The sequence below is a fragment of the Sus scrofa genome, chromosome 1, assembly GCF_000003025.6.
Source record: "Sus scrofa isolate TJ Tabasco breed Duroc chromosome 1, Sscrofa11.1, whole genome shotgun sequence".
Taxonomy (NCBI): Eukaryota; Metazoa; Chordata; class Mammalia; order Artiodactyla; family Suidae; genus Sus; species Sus scrofa.
In genome coordinates this window covers 114,079,662-114,097,325 of record NC_010443.5, presented here as the reverse complement: position 1 = coordinate 114,097,325, position 17,664 = coordinate 114,079,662, and the positions used below count along the sequence as shown (strand labels likewise).

The 17,664-nt window shown below is 40.5% G+C and overlaps 1 long non-coding RNA gene across 3 annotated transcripts in view; it reads right to left on the bottom strand.

Moving 5' to 3' along the window:
• The window catches only part of LOC102160341, a 53,134-nt gene that overhangs the window by 22,183 nt on the left and 13,287 nt on the right, over positions 1-17,664 (bottom strand). For 2 of the 3 annotated variants that reach the window (XR_002344711.1, XR_002344709.1), the window contains exons 3-4: positions 15,876-15,956; positions 1,070-1,179 (exon numbers count right to left, since the gene is read on the bottom strand). This is a non-coding gene — a long non-coding RNA (uncharacterized LOC102160341). The remainder of the gene's footprint in view (positions 1-1,069; positions 1,180-15,875; positions 15,957-17,664) is intronic. The other variant, XR_002344712.1, reaches the window with a different exon arrangement.

The window sequence follows — 17,664 nt, the reverse complement described above, 5'->3', positions numbered from 1 at the left end:
ACCACCAAAATCACAACTAACTACAGAACAACCACTGACCAAAAAGACTGGAAACTACTAAAAAGGATATCCTACACCCAAAGATGAAGAAGAACCTACATGAGATTGTAGGAGGGTCACTTGAGCAATATAAGCAAGTCCCAGGAGTTCCTATTGTGGGTCATCAGGTTAAGAACTTGACTAGGATTCCATGTGGATGAAGGTTCGATCCCTGACTTGCTCAGTCAATAAAGGATCCAGTGTTTCCACAAGCTGTGGTGTAGATCACAGATGTGGCTCTGAGATGGTGTTGCTTTGGCTGTGACATAGGCCAGCAGCTGCAGCTCCTAGCCTGGGAACTTCCATATGCCACAGATTCAGCCATAAAACAAACAAACAAACAAAACAAACAAAAAACAACAAAAAAGTATACACATGTGTGTATATGTATGAAAGCAAGTCCCTTACCTGCCAGGTGGGTGACCCACAAACAGGAAAAAGCTATATTGCATAGGTTCTCCCACAGGAGTGACAGTTCTGAACCCCATGTCAGGTTCCTCAGCCTGAGGGTCTGGCATTGGGGGGCAGGGGAGGAGCTCCCAGAACATCTGTATTTTAAAGCCAGGGGGGGCTTGAGTGCAGGAGCTCCACAAGACTAGGGGAAACAGAGACTCCACTCTTGGAAGTGCACACCGGCTTTCATGCACACTGGGTCCCAACGCAAAGCAGTGACTCCATAGGAATCTGGGCCAGACCAATCTGTGGGTCTTTGAGGGTCTTCTGGGGGAAGCAGAAGTTGGCTGTGGCTCACTTTGGCAGCAGGACAATGGGGGGGATGGAGGCCCCAGGAATAATCATAAGAATGAGGTCTCCTGGAGGTTGCCATTTTGTAAGATAGACCTGGCCCCACCCAACAGCCTGCAGGCTCCAGTTCTGCAAAGCCTCAGGCCAAACAACCAACAGGATGAGAATGCAGCCCTACCCATCAAGAGACAGGCTGCTTAACGTCCTCTTGGGCACAGAGCCACCTCTAAACACACCCCATCAACACAGCCCTGACCACCAGAGAGACAAGACAAACTCTACCCACCAGTAGACAGGCACCAGTCCCTCTCACCAGGAAGACTGCATAAGCCCCTGGAGCAACTTCACCCGTAAGGGGGCAGACAGCAGAAGCAATAGGAGCTACAATCCTTCAGCCTGTGGAAAAGAGACCACAAACACAGAAAGTTAGACAAAATAAGGTGGTAGAGAAGTATGTTCTAGATGAAGAAAGAAGACAAAACTCCAGAAGAACAATTAAGTGAAGTGAAGATAGGCAACTTACATGAAAAATAATTCAGAGTAATAACAGTATAGATGATTCAAAATCTTGGGGGGGGGATTTATGCACAGAATGAGAAATTACAAGAAATGTTTAACAAATGGCTAGATGTTTATAAAACAAACAAAGAGAAATGAACAATACAATAATTAAAATGAAAAATACATTGGAAAGAATCAATAGCAGAATACATCAGGCATAAGAATGAATAAGTGGGCTGGAAGACAGATTGATGGAAATCACTGCTACAGAACAGAATAAAGAAAAAAGAATGATAAGAAATGAGGACAGTTGGGAGTTCCCATTGTGGCTCAGTGGTTAACGAATCTGACTAGGGACCACGAGGTTGAAGGTTTTATCCCTGGCCTAGCTCAGTGGGTAAAGGATCCATCATTGCCATGAGATGTGGTGAAGGTCACAGACATGGCTCGGATCCTGCACAGCTGTGGCTCTGGCATAGGCTGGCGGCTATAGCTCCGATTCAGCCCCTAGCCTGGGAACCTCCATATGCCACAGGTGCAGCCCTAGAAAAGACAAAAAGATAAAAAAAAAAATGAGGACAGTCTAAGAAATGCTTGTGACAACACTAATGGTACAAACATTTGCATTATAATGGTTCCAGAAGGAGAAGAGAGACAGAGCTCTGGAGAAAATATTTGAACAGCTAATAGCTGGAAAATTCCCTAAAATGAGAAAGGAAACATTCACTCAAGTCCAAGAAGCACAGAGAATCCCATACAGGATAAATCCAAGGAGGAGGACATTAAGACACACATTAGCCAAACTGAAAAAAAATTAAAGACAAAACATTAAAAGCAATAAGGGAAAGGTAGCAAATAACACAAAAGGGAATCCCTATAAGGTTATCAGCTGATTTTTCAGCAGAAACTCTGCAGGCCAGAAGGGAAAGCACAATATATTTAAAGTGATGGAAGGGAAAAACTTACAACCAAGAATACTCTACCCAACAAGGTTCTTGGTAAGATTCAGCAAAGAAATCAAAAGCAAAAGCTAAGAAAATTCTGTACCAACAAACCAATCTGCAATAATTGTGAAAGGAACTTCTCTACGTAGAAAAGAAAAGGCCACAACTAGAATCAAAAAAATTACAAATGAGAAAGCTCACCAGTAAGGCAAACATATAGTAATGGTAGGGAATCATCCACACACAAATATGATGGCAAAACCAGTAAATGTGAGAGAGAAGAGTATAAGTACAGGGTATTGAAAGGAATCTGAAATAAAGAGAACAGCAACTTAAAACAATCCTGCACACATACACACACACACACACACACACACTCACACTGTATATCAAAACCTTATGGGAGGTCCTGCTGTGGCAGAGTATGTTAAGGATCTGGTGTTGTCTGCGGTAGTGTGGGTTTGATCCCTAGCCTGGTACAGTGGATTAAGGATCCACCATTGCCACAGCTCTGGCATAGGTCACAGCTGCAGCTCAGATTTGAACCCTGGCCTGGTAACTTCCATATGCTGCAGGTGCAGCCATAAAAAATGAAAACAAACAAACAAGCTTTACAGTAACTACAAACCAAAAATCTACAATAGATACACACACAAAAAAGAAAAAGCAATCCAAACACAACAGTAAAGATAGTCATTAAAACACAAGAGAAGAGAACAAAAGAAGGGAAGAAAAAAGACCTACAAATACAAAGCCAAAACAATTAACAAAATGGCAATAAAAATATACATGTTGAAAATTACCTTAAATATAAATGGATTAAATGCTCCAATCAAAGGACAGAGACTGTTTTTGGATACAAAAACAAGGCCTATATATATGCTGCCTAAAAGAGACCCACTTAGGAACTAGGGACATACACAAACTGAAAGTGAAGGGATGGAAAAGATATTCCATGCAAATGGAAATCAAAAGAAAGTTGGAGTCATGCTACTCTTATCAGACAAAATAGACTTTAAAGATGGTTGCAAGAGACACTACATAATGATTAAAGGACACTACATAATGATCAAAGGACCAATATGAGAAGATGTAAAAGTTGTAAGTATACATGCACCCAACATAGGAGCACCTCTATATATAAGGCAACTGCTAACAGCCATAAAAGGAGAAATAAAAAGTAACACAATAATAGTGGAGGACTTTAACACTTCACTTACATCAATGGACAGATCAACCAGAGAGAAAATCAATAAAGAAACACAGGCCTTAATTGACACATTAGACCAGATGGACTTAATTGATATCTATAGAACATTCCATCCAGGAGTTCCATCATGGCACAGTGGAAACAAATCCAGCTAGGAACCATGAGGTTGTAGGTCCCATCCCTGGGCTTGCTCAGTGGGTTAAGGATATGGCATTGCCATGAGCTGTGGTGTAGGTCACAGATGCAGCTTGGATCCTGCATGGCTGTGGCTGTGGTGTAGGCCAGTAGCTGTAGCTCTGATTTGATCCCTAGCCTGGGAACCTCCATATGCCACAGGTATAGACCTAAAAGGAAAAACAAAACAAAACAAACAAACCTTCCATCCAAAAGTAGCAAAATACACATTCTTCCCAAGAGCACATGGGCATTCTCCAGGATAGATCACATGCTGGGCCACAAATCAAGCCTCGCTAAATTTAAGAAAATTGAAATCATATCAGGCATCTTTCCCGATCACAACACTATGGGCTAGAAATCAACTACAAGAAAAAAAAACCCTGCAAAAAATACAAACACAGGGAGGCTAAACAATATGCTACTAAACAACTAATGAATCACTGAAAAAATCAAAGAGGAAATTAAAAACTACCTAGAGACAATTGAAAACAAAAACACAATGGTCCAAAACCTATGGGAGGCAACAAAAGCAGTTCTATGAGGGAAGTTTAGAGCAATACAAGCTTACCACAGGAAATAAGAAAAATCTCAAATAAACAACCTAACATTATACCTAAAGCAACTAGACGAAGAACAAAGAAAACCCAAAGTTAGTAAAGAGAAAAAAAATAAAAATCTGAGCAGGAATAAATGAAATAGAGACAATGCAAACAACAGAAAAGAGCAATGAAACTAAAAGCTGGTTCTTTGAAAAGATAAATAAAATTGAAAACCTTTAGCCAGACTCATCAAGAAAAAAAGGCATAGAAAAAGGCTAAATCAAACGAAAAAGCAGAAGTTACAATTAACACCATGGAAATACAGACGATAATGCAAGCGACCATATGCCAATAAAATGGACAACTTAGAAGAAATGGACAAATTCTTAGAAAGGTACAATCTTCCAAGACTAACCAAAGAAGAAAGAGAAAATATGAACACATTAATCAAGTCCTGAAATTGAAACTGTGATTTAAAAAATTCTAACAAACAGAAGTCCAGAACCAGAAGGCTTCACAGGTAAATTCTATCAAACATTTAGAGAGAAATTAACACCTATCCTTCCGAAACTCTTCAAAAAATTGCTGGGGAAGGCACACTCCCAAACTCATTCTATGAGGTCATAATCACTCTGATACTAAAAGCAGACTAAGATACACACACACAAAAAGAAAATTACAGGGTAACATCACTGGTGAACACAGATGCAAAAACCCTCAACAAAATACTAGTAAACAGAATCCATCAGTACATTAAAAGGATCATAAAATATTATCAAGTGGGATTTATCCCAGGGACACAAGGATTTTTCAATATCTGCAAATCAATTAGTGTAATACATCATACTAACAAATTGAATAAAACCATATTATCATCTCAATAAATGCAGAAAAATCTTTTGGCAAAACTCAACAACCACTTATGATTAAAAACCTCCCAAAGCGGGCATAGAGGGAAACTACCTCAACATAAGAAAAGCCATATATGACAAACCCATAGCTAATATCATACTCAATGGTGAAAAGCTGAAAGCTTTTCCTCTGAGATCAGGAACAAGACAATGATGTCCATTCTTTATACTTTTATTCAACATAGTTTTTTAAGTCCTACCCATGGCAATCAGAGAAGAAAACGAAATAAAAGAAATCCAAAATGGAAAAAAAGAAGTGTTCCTCACATGATACTATACATAGAAAATCCTTAAGATGCTATCAGAAAACTACTAGAGATCAATAATGAATTTGGTAAAGTTATAGGATACAAAATTAATACACAGAAATCTCTCACATTTCTATACACTAATAACAAGAGATCAGAAAGAGAAACTAAGGAAACAACCCCATTTACTATATAAAATACCTAGGGATAAACATACCTAAAGAGGCAAAAGACCCATACTCTCAAAACAAGAAACTGATGAAAGAAATTGAAGATGACACAGATGGAAAGATTTACCATGTTCTTGGATTGGAAAAATCTACATTGTCAAAATGATTATACTACCCAAGGCAATCTACAGATTCAATGCAATCTCTATCAAATTACCAATGGCATTTTTCACAGAACTAGAACAAAAAATTGGGGTTAGTAGATGCAAACTATTGCATCTGGAGTGGATAAGCAATGAGATCTTACTATATAGCACAGGGAACTGTATCTAATCACTTGTGATGGAATATGATGGAACACGTGAGAAAAAGAATGTGTGTGTGTGTGTGTATGTGTGTGCGTGTGTGTGTATAACTGGGTGACAGCATAAATTGACAGAACATTGTATAAAAAAATTAAAAACAAAACCAAAAATAAATAAATAAAATTTGTATGGAAACACAAAAGACCCCAAATAGCTAAAGTAATCTTGAAAAAGAAAAACAGAACTATAGGAATCAGATGCCCTGGCATCAGACTATACTACAAAGCTTTGGTAATCAAAACAGTATGGCACAAAAGTAGAAATATAGATCAGTGGAACAGGACAGAAAGCTCAAAGATAAACCTATGCACCTGTGGTCAACTAATCCTGACCAAAGGAGGCAAGAATACACAGTGGGGAAAAGACAGTCTTTTAAATAAGTGATTCTGGGAAAACTGGACAGATGTATTTAAAAGAATGAAATTAGAACATTCTTTAACACCATACACAAATATAAACTCAAAATAGATTAAAGACCTAAATGTAATACTAGATACTATAAAATTCCTAGAGGAAAACATAGGCAGAATTTTCTTTGACATAAATTGCAGCAATATTTTTTTGGATACACCTCCTAGAGTAATGAAAATAAAAACAAAAATAAAGAAAAGGGACCTACTTAAACTTAAAAGCTTTTGGAGTTCCCATTATGGTATAGCAAAAACGAATCTGACTAGGAACCATGAGATTGTGGGTTCAATCCCTGGCTTCTAAGGATCTGGTGTTGTCATGAGCTGTGGTGTAGGTCATAGACGTGGCTCAGATCCTGTGTTGCTGTGGCTGTGGTATAGGCCAGCAGCTGTAGCTCCGATTTGACCCCTAGCCTGAGAACTTCCATATGCTCTATAAAGCTAAACAAAACAAAACAAAACAAACCCTAAAACTTAAAAGCTTTTGCACAGCAAAGAAAATCATTAACAATGTGAAAAGACAACCTGAAAGATGGGGGAAAACATTTGGAAATGAAGTGACCGTCAAGGGCTTAATCTCCAAAATATACAAACAACTCATGCAGCTCAATATCAAAAAACAAACAATCCAATCAAAAAATGGGCAGAAGATGTAAATGAACATTTTTCCAAATAAAGCATATGAATGGACAAAAAGCACAAGAAAAGATGCTCAACTAAATATCAGAGAGATGCAAATCAAAACTACAATGAGGTGTCACCTCATGCCACTCAGAATGGTCATCATCAGAAATTCTACAAACAGGAGTTCCCATCATGGCTCAGTGGTTAACGAATCCAACTAGGAACCATGAGGTTGTGGGTTCGATCCCTGGCCTTGCTCAGTGGGTTAAGGATCCAGCCTTGCTGTGACCTGTGGTGTAGGTCGCAGATGCAGCTCGGATCTGTTGTTGCTGTGGCTCTGGCATAGGCCGGTGGCTACAGCTCCAATTAGATCCCTAGCCTGGGAATCTCCATATGCTACGGAAGTGGCCCCAGAAAAGGCAAAAAGACAAAAACAAAAAAAAATCTACACACAATAAATGCTGGGGAAGGTGTGGAGAAAAGAAAACCCTCCTACACTGCTGGTGGGAGTGTAAATTGGTGCATCTACTATGGAAAACAGTACGGAGGTTCCTTAAAAAACTAAAAATCAAACTACCGTATGATCCTGAAATCTTACCTCTGGGCATATATCTGGAGAAAACCATAATTTGAAAAGATGCATGCACCTGCATGTTCACTGCAGCACTATTCACAAGAGCCAAGACATGGAAGCAACCTAAATGTTCATCGATAGAGGAATGGATAAAAAAGATGTGGTACGTACATGTGATGGAACATTATTCAGACATGAAAAAGAATGAAATAATGCCATTTGCAGCAATATCAATGCACCTAGAGATTATTACACTAAATGAAGTAAGTCAGTCATAAAAGGACAAGTATCATATGATATCACTTTATATGGACTCTTTAAAATGATACAAATGAACTTATTTACAAAACAGAAACAGACACACAGACTTTGAAAACATACTTATGGTTACCAAAGGGGAAATGTAGGGTAAGGAATAGATTGGGAGTCTGGTATTGGCATATGCACACTACTGTATATGGAATGGATGGTCAAATTGGGACCTGCTGTAAAGCACAGGGAACTATATTCTGTGATACCTTTATGGGAAAAGAATATGAAAAAGAATGACATAGGATTATATGTAAATGAATCACTTTGTTGTACAGCAGAAATTAACACACATTGTAAATTAACCACAGTAAAATTTTTAAAATGAAAGAAAAGGTGAATAAGCACCTCAGTGGTTGAAGTCAACACCGCTAGCTGGTGGAAAAACTCATGTTTAATATATTAAAAGAAAAAGAAAAAAAAGACCCATAAGTCAGACTGAACCTTTTGTATGCATTACAGGCATGTGAAGCAGGTCTGAGTAGGGGTGGGGGTAACATAATGGGTTCAGTTTTCTATTTACTGGCTCCAAGATGACTTTGGAAATACAAGAAGACAGGACTATAAGGTAATGAGAAATATGGTCAATCAGTCATTAAGCAGTCCATCTTTGTATTGGTGACAGTTGACAAGAAGGGACTAGAGAACAAGTAAAAGAGGGTTGAGTCCTAGGGTACGTCAACATTTCACATACATTATCTCATTTGATCCTCATGGCAACCACAGTGGTATGCAGAATGAAGGTTACTTTGATCTTATTTTATAGATGAGTGATGAGAAGCGTGGAGAGATTGGATTTTGCTCAAGGTCTCATGGAGTGAAATCAAGAATAGACTTTGCAGAGCCCCTTCTGCAACATCACTACTCTGTGATATGGCCTTCCAGAGAGAAAAAAAGCTGTTAGTATTATTCAAATTCTGCTGTCTTTTCATTTTTGATGATCACTCTGGCCATTCTCTCCTTATAAATGTGGGAAAGGAAGAAAAAGTTGCAGCCCCTGGATTTCCTTTATATGCTGTAGATGGAACACAGGACTAGAGTCTAAGCATCTCAGCTGACTCCCATCACTGTGCCTGAGGCTGACTGCCCTTTCTCTCCAAACACATCTCTTTTTTCCCCACCAAAATCTAATCCAAAGAAATGTAGCTGAAACTCTGATAATTTCATATTTTTTATAACACAGTAGTTCAGACAAAGACGACCGTATTTAAGCCAAAAACATTTTTTTTAGTAAAACAAGTAAAGGTTATTTTTTCTTTGCAAATGACAAGCCTCACCTTTGCGTGCCTTGAAATTCCTTGGCAATGCCCTTAATTTGGGGGACTCAGTTTATTAGAGGAATGTTAGGAGGAAGCAGGCTACCTATCCTCCCAGCTCAGTGTTAGGTTTAGCCATGGGTGTGTCAGCATTGATTTGCTTGAGGTGTTGTAACTATGAGACAGTGATGGTTTGAGTCTTTCCCTCCTCTACCTGAAGTGAGGAGTAGGGTGTTTGCTTGACTGTTTTAGAGTGTGAACCAGGCAGTAGGCGAGCAGATTTTTTTGAGAAGAAGAGTATGAGCTTATCCCATCCTCCCAGAATCTAACAAATCCCCAGGAACTTCGAGGGAACAAGATTAGCTTTGGAATGTACAGTGGGCTGGGTTTTCTTGATGCAGCATTACCCACGGGATGCTCATGAATGAAAAAGAAATGTACCTTATGAGCAGAGTAATAAGAATTGCCCCTACCACTGTGTCAGACAATTTATCTGGGCAATGTGCTAGGAATGTTTCTATATCAACTCATTTAATATTTGCATTACACCAGTAGGAGGTGTCATTTCCTCCATTTTATAGATGAAAGAACTGAGTCTCAGAGATATCACATAACTTACTGAGGATCACCAAGCTGGCAGGAGGTGAGGCAATGAGTGTCTGACTCCAACATCCAAAGTATGAAACCTCCTTTGCCCAGGTGGGGGCTTTGTCCCTAGACTTGCACCCTTTTGGTAGGGAGTTTATTTCAAATATACCTGGCTGTTTTCTGGGTCACCCTCCTCTCCTGGATGGGGCTCATACAGCCCTTGATCACACTGAGGTGCAGTGAGGCTTGGAAAAAATGGAGGAAGGATTGCCAGATTTAGCAAATAAAAATAAAAGATGCCAAATTTTTAATTTCTTCATGTAAGTATGCCCCATATAGTTCCTAGGACATACTGAAATAGTTGTGTGGTTCTTTTGAAATTCAAGTTTAATTGGGTGTCCCATATTGAGGGGGCCGTTCCAACCTTCAACCAGCACAGTGTTGAGCTCTGCCCTCCTTCCCAGGTTGGTTCTTCAGGCAACTTCCCTTTCCCAAGTTTCCCAAATCTCCAGAGACACAGCCTGCTTTCCTTTCCTTCTACAGGCACCATTGCCTGATCCCAAAGGAAAGTTACCTTGAGTCCTCATGGTTCCCAGTTCCCTTTTGCTGGTCCTCAGAAGAGACATGCATGCTCTCTACTGTCTTTTTATGGCTGTTTCATCCAATCATTACAAAAACATGGACAGGGATGGTAACAGGAGTAATAAGCATGAAGAAATCATGAAACTTCCAATATTACAAAGCTCTCTTGGTATTTATTTCCTGCTTTCTCAGCAGCACTCCACCCTGCCTCCTCCCCCAACTCCACCCAAACTCTTTCTTAGCTGGTTCTAGAAGTCTCCTCAGAGTGATGCTGAAAGTCCCTCAGCCCCACAGCCCTGGGGCTGTTTTTTCATTTGAAGAGTGAGGCTCATTCGTCAAATATCTCCCTTTGCTGTCCCTTAACCAAAGAAATGCCACATCCTGCTTTTGCCTCACATCACTGCACTGAATGTAGCCAGAGGAGAGAGGCATCTATTGCACAGACTCGCCTTCATGCCTGAGCATCAACTGTCTCAGAAAACAGACTCCTTTGTCCTTGTACCTTGATGAGTCTTTGTCTTTAAATTTGGGGCAACTGCAAATAGGCTTCTGTCTTTAAACCCTTCATTCTTTGTGCACCATCACATGAACATGACACACCCCATATAGCCAGTTCCATCTCTGTTGTTCCATCTCTGTTGATTTCTACTGCTCTGGCGCCTCATCTTGCTGCCCAGCTGTCACCACCCAGCAGTCCCCTGGCTGATTCTGGACCAAAGACTGGGGGTGTGGGGCCGGGGAGAGATTGTACAATGTACTAAAAAATTAGCTGACATTAAATTTTTCTCATTATAACTCATGCTTCTGGCTTCTTTTTAAAAATCAAAGACCCAGTGCCACCAGGCTCTCATTCTTTCACATCCCATGGTGCCTGCATAGCCTGGTTCCCCACCTCCCTCTTCCAGTTTACTGCCAGGCCCCTGTTGGGGTTGACAGCCAGCCCCTCACTGAAAAATTACAGGCCTTCCTCACATGGAAAGCAGACTCCGAATGGACTCCTGATAAATATATTATAGAAGTAGTTGAGAACCAGGCAAATTATAGTATTTTTTAAAAAAATAAGTAGGTAAAACAGTTCTACAGGAAATCATTTATTTTTACTTATGACTGTATATGCTAATTTGAGGAATACTGAAATATATCCATATGGTTACATTGATGGATGGTTCTTACAGGTTTAGAATCAATTTAATTTAGTACTATAAAATATATAGATATTGTAAAATTATGTCTCATTAAATTTAAAGGAAAAGTTTATTGCTAAATAACTGTAAATCTCCTAATTGAATTTGCCTCAAAGTGCTTTTAATGTGGTTGCCAATGGATCTACAATCTACTGAATCTCATGGAATCCAATGTCTTTTCACTTTTGCTAGTATATGAGTAATAGGCAAAAACCATGGACAAAGGAAGAGAATGTGGAACTTTACTCTCTGCTAAGACTCAGAAGAAAGAAACATGTTCACTGGCACTGAGACTAGAAACACTGCAGTCAAAGATGATGGTGGATCTCTTCAAAACTCCCAGAAGTAGAAAAACATCTTGCGCTGAGAAAAACATTGCTTGTCCTCAGAGTTCTGGAGCTAGGTCAACAGCATCTGACACTATTGATCATTTTGCCTAAAAAGTTATCCTATTAAATAATTTAAGAAATAGCTTTTCTTTCAAGCACTTGACAATCATGTAATTATCATATTCATGATACAAATATATCATTTGTATCATATCATATACAAATTCAATAAGCAGATTTACAGTTATGTAGCAATAAACTTTTCCTTTAAATTTAATGAGACACATAAAAATTATTAGTAGAGAGGCTCTTTAAATGTGCTAATTTGTTTAGGTTTTGAAAAACAATTTTTCTCCAGGGGTGTTTTGTCTTGACACTATGTTAAGAATACCCACTTATCTCCATTTTCATGAAAAGGAGGACATTCAAAAAAATGTAATGGTTCTAACCATATCAGTTAACCATGTTAACTTTTTCTCATTATATTCAGCTGAGGAAATAAAGATTTTTTAAGACAAAGAAATTAATATTGGGGAAATACACTTCAAATTTTGGGTAGGGGGTGGAAGAGAAAAAGGGATGGTAAATGCTGAGGAAGATAAAAGAGAAAAGAGAGAAAGCCACCCCACCCCCTTCCAACAGAGAAACTAAATACAATGGGAGAGTGAGAACTGCAGGTCTTTCCAAAGAAAGAGAGACATCTTTGAGCACTGATTTCCACAGCATACTTTCCTTCCCACACTCCCACCTCTTGGCCCCCAGGGCACTGTATTCTTTGACTCTCCAACTCTTCACACTTGGGTTCTGTCCCTTTCACCATCCCTGGGGCTCAGTCCTTAGCACTCTGCTGTGGTTCCCTTAAAAGTCTCCTCCATCACCATGATGTTGGCCTCCCACTAATGGCTCATTCTTACATCAAGAAATTTCCGTCTCACCTAGCATTACCCTAAGAGTACCACATGTTCACCGGCTTTCAGTTTGCTTTCCTTGAGACTCTCTGCCACCCCTGGAATATAAATGAACAAAAGCCTACTATGTGCAAGCCACTGTAGGGGGTGCATTTTAATCTTTTTACATCATCAGAGTTAACTGGAGGAAATGCAGAACCAATATTGGCTCACAGAGAGGGAGCTGGGAGTGGACCACACCTGGGCAGAGCATATGTGCATGGGACCCATTTATTGCTTTCATCACTTGCCTTCATGGGACGGAGCCACATCTGGATCCCATTACAATTATGAAAGGTGCAGGCTTCATGCTTGCCCCAAAGCCCAGCTCTGATTTCACAACTAGCCTGGAGAAGCAGGAGGCAAGTAAATACTTCCTGTTCCATGTGTAATCAACATGCACTTGACATCAATAAACTGGGATAATTACATTATCATTATCATTACCATCATTATTATTGGACACAATCGAGGAGACATTAATAGAGGTTTCTGCAGGATCCTCCTGGGACGGATGGGACTAACACTGGAGTAGAGGGTGAAGGGGGTCCCATTTGTCTCCTTCCTTAGCCAAGTAGATGAGATAATTTTTCAAATGCTCTCAAAAGATGTGAAGATTTGACCAACAGAAAAGTAATCGATTGCTTCCATTGTTTCTTCCATAAAAATGACAAGATCTCTATGCCTTGAATATTTTCTGGGATCCTAGACCATTAGAAGAGGAGGAGTCTTTAAAGATAGCCAAGTCCAGGCTTGCTTTCTCTCTCCCTCTCTCTCTCTTTTATGGTATTTTATTCTATTTCATTTTCTCTTATATTTACTATTGAAGAAATGGAGGCCAACAAACTTATTAGCAAATGAGTTTGTGGCACTTAATGAGAACGCTGTCACTGGCCTGCCCACTTCCTCCACTGGTTAAGAAGAGTTTAACTAGCGCCCCTTCACTCTTAAAGGGCAATGTCCTAAGGAGGAATTAGACTTAATGGTTGAAGATTCTTCACTTTGGCCCTGAGGCCTTTGATAGTCTATTATCTAACAATAAAAGTATTTTGAAAATAGTTACTTGATGTCTTTCCTGAAGACGGAATTGGGAGGAGCGAACTTTACAGCAGATTAGTTCCGCCGTAAACCCCTTGGGCAGTGTGGGTTGTTAAACACTGGCAAGAAATGTGGAGAAAATTTTCATTTTTGAAAAAAATCTCTCTATTGGAGATTCATGTATAGTTTACTCTTTTTTTGGATGGTTTCCTCCTCATCAGGTGAAGTCCAAGGGAGTAGAAATGCTGGAGGGGGGGACAAGCAGATTATTTTGTGTTCTCCATTATTTTGTACGATATCACACCTACAATCCTATTGTGTTTTGGGAATTATTTGTTTGAGCAGTGAGTAAGTCGCCTAGTCAATGAAACTGCCTGGTACATCCTCACTCACAGATGGGCATGACTATGCGTGTGCACATACATGCATGCAATATCTCCTTTATCTGCATCTTCATTACTTTTTCACTCCTCTCCAAACATGTACAGAGGGAACAAAACCACCCAGAATCTGTATATTCACAGCAGTCCCAGTCCCAGGGCACGGGTGGGAACAGTTGGATGGGATTATCCCTAAATGTATCCCTAACCTTTGATACTAAAATTATTTTAAGTGTGATTTTAAAAACAAAATACGATTAATAAATATATACCCACAGTTACCTCCAAAGTTACTTCTTCAGAGAGCTTTTTTTTTTTTTTCTTAGGGCTACATCTGTGGCATAGGGACGTGACCAGGCTAGGGGTCAAATCAGTGCTGCAGCTGCCAGCCTATACCACAGCTCACAGAAATGCCAGAGCCTTAGCTCACTGAGCAAAGCAAGGGGTCGAACCTGTATCCTCATGGATATTGGTCAGATTCGTTTCTGCTGTGCTACAATGGGAACTCCCCAGAGAGCATTTTTAAAAGAAGAAATTATGGAACTTATCTTCATGGCAATCATCAATCATGTCAAAGGGACCTTTTTCAAAGGCAGCTTTTCTGTTCAGAGAAAGGGAAAAAGGAGCCAATCCAGGGTAGCTGTTCTCAAAGAAATGACTGAGCAAATGTAGAGAGGTGTCCTCTTCCCAACTTGGCTCTGGCTCATTTCCTTTGGTTTGCTCACCTTTCTTTTATGAAATGACCTGATTTTCCTCAACATCTTGATGATTTATTGTAAATAAGGGTTATTTATAAAAAATCTTCCTGGAGGAATAGCAGAAATTATGTAATAGTTTCCCAAGAGGCCAGCTGAGCACTGTAACACCCCTTCCTCCAATTCAGGGCAGAAACAAGAAAATAAAACCCCTTTTAACTGTTTATTCAACCAAAATAAACCTAATTCCAGGGCATGCCAAGATGTCACAGTGCCAGAGGCAAGGGGGTGAGAAACCAGAAAGGGAAAGGAGGAAAGAGATTTGTAAAATGTGGGCAAGCTGGGGGAGAAAACAGCTCACACGGCATGAGCTTCCTGCCTTCTCAGACCCTGTTTATGAAATCTGAGCTGCTGTACCCCCAGCACATGGAGCCAGGATACAGAACGGATGGAAAATGAGAAAACTTCAAGCCATTTCCGGACTTCTCCAGTGTGTCCGCACCTTTTACCAGTTGGGACCCAGACTGTACAGGTGTGAACAGCATTTCCCTCACACTGTGTCCCCAGTCCCCAGTCCTTGTTCCTGGGGGTTCAGAGGGGCTGCATGCTGGAAGGGACCTCTAAAGGTCATTCAGTTAATCCCGCTGCCTTCAGGCTACAATGCCTCACCGTTAAAGATCACATATTTTGCTTTGAAATATTCCACAATCCTTGTTGGTCGTCTGTTTCAAGGTTGAACCATTCTCTTTCCAAAATGTTTTCTACTTAGAAGTAAGAGAGAGGGGAGAGCTTTATGAAAAACAAACCCTGGTTTATATTCCTTCCTCCTGCTCTTCTCTCTGTTCGCTTCTGTCCTATCTGGCAGGTAGGGCAAGTACATCATCTTTCTTACACCGAGATTGGAGGATTACATGGTTTGTCTGTATCACTGAGCCTCTCTGGTTAGGTCTCACAGATCGTCAATGACTTTGCCTAAGTCCCCCTCACTTCATTACATTCACCCATCTCCATGAAATTCTTAGGAGAGAGTGGGAGTTTCTGTTTAACTGAGAAAAGAGTTGAGAGAGAGCAGAGCTTCCAGAACAATGCTCCTTTTCCTAGAGCTTTGTACCTGGAGGGGTGAACTTCAGCAGGAGAGCAAGAGAAGGACAACTGGCTCCTTTTCAGCAGGTGGTGGCTTCCTGGATGCAGTCTGGGGTTGTGAAGAAGAGAAAAAAAAAGTGTTTTAAAAAAAAAAAAAAAAAGCAGTTCCCATTGTGGCTCAGCGGAAATGAATCTGACTAGCATGGATGCAGGTTCTATTCCTGGCCTCGCTCAGTGGTTAGCAATCCTGTGTTGCTGTGGCTGTGGTGTAGGCCAGCAGCTACAGCTCCAATTGCCCACCCCCCCCCAAAAAAAGAGAGGTGTGTGTCATGTGTGGAGGGAGGTATTTTGTCACCTTGAAGCACGTGTTGTTCCCAGAGTTCAGAGCTCTTTTCTCAGAGTCATTATTCCAATTCTCAGTGATTGTAGCTAAAAAGAAGCTTAGTGCGGCTGTCCGGCGGAAAGCTTAGGAGCACGGATACTGAATCCAGGGTCATGGGTTTTAAATGTTTCTGTATTTTCCAGCTAGGTGATCTTGGGCAAGCTATTCAGCTTCTCTAGGCCCTAGAGTAAGATGAGAATAATAATCTTGCCTTCTACATAGGGTTGTTGGGAGAATTTAATTAATATATGTGAAGCCCTAGGGTCAGTGTCTGGTACAAAGTAAATACTTAATTTCATGGATGAAGAAGCTGAAGAGCAGGTCTTAAAGTGACATCTTGGGGTCCCACAACTTTGGACTAGTATTATGGAAACCAGAAACAAGGTTTCATGGCTTTCAGAACAATCATCTTTCTATGTCATCACAGTATTGAAAAGTGGATGGAAGGTTAAAACGCATGAAAAGTGACTGTAGGGGTAAAGTTCCAAAATAATAGCTGTGAAGGGATACAAATTCCCACTGCAGTTAAAAGATGTCCAAGAACCAAGAGAGGCTCCTTAGTTGTTGAATTTTAGGATAGACGATACCTGACTGTGCTTATGGGGTAAGAAGGTGGAGACAGTGAAGCAGGTGAGGTTGAATAAACAGTGGGACATTTTTTAAAAGAGGAAATAATGGAGGAAGAGCCTAGAAGGAGATGGGAGTTCCTCCACAACTCAGGTGGAGGAATTAACCTTGAATGTCAGGAGGACATTGCCTCCTCTGAGATAGAAGAGAAGGAGGTGAAGGTGGCAGTGGTTGCAGACAGATTCTAGGTGGAAGTGACGGGAGCCTACCTGATAGCAGGGGTCAAAGTCATCTGCTGAGTAACAGGGGATGGACTTAGTAGGGGGGCTTAAGGAAGGCAGTGAGGATTTTTAGTGACCACTGTGGGAGTAGGAGAGAACATTACTATGAAACGAGGTTTGCAGAGCAGAAGGGAAGGCAGTAAATGAGAAATGACTTCTTTCCAAGATTGTGGGACTTTCTTCTAGCCATCAGAAGGCCAGATTCAAGAATGGGAATCCAGGCTGGCTGGGATAATCCAGAGTTGGAGGTTTGCAGGTGTGTAGAAGGATGAAGTACAAAAGTTGAAGGTTCTGGTGAGAAAGTCAGGAATAGAGTGATGAGAAGACTGAATGGTGGGGAGAAATGCAGGAATCAGGAAGTTGGATGTCATGAACAAAGGCCTGGAAGGATGTTGGGGTCAGACCCAAGACACTGAGATCTGAGACCTTAAAGGTGGAGCAGTTCTGGGAGATTACCAAATCTCCAGGGTAGTCTCGAAAGCGAGTAGCTAGAGGAGAGTAGTATGAGGCAAGCAGTCCACTCACAGCCTATTCTTTGGATAGGAAAACTGGGGTCCCTTCCCAGATCCCACTTGGTAGTGGTCGGG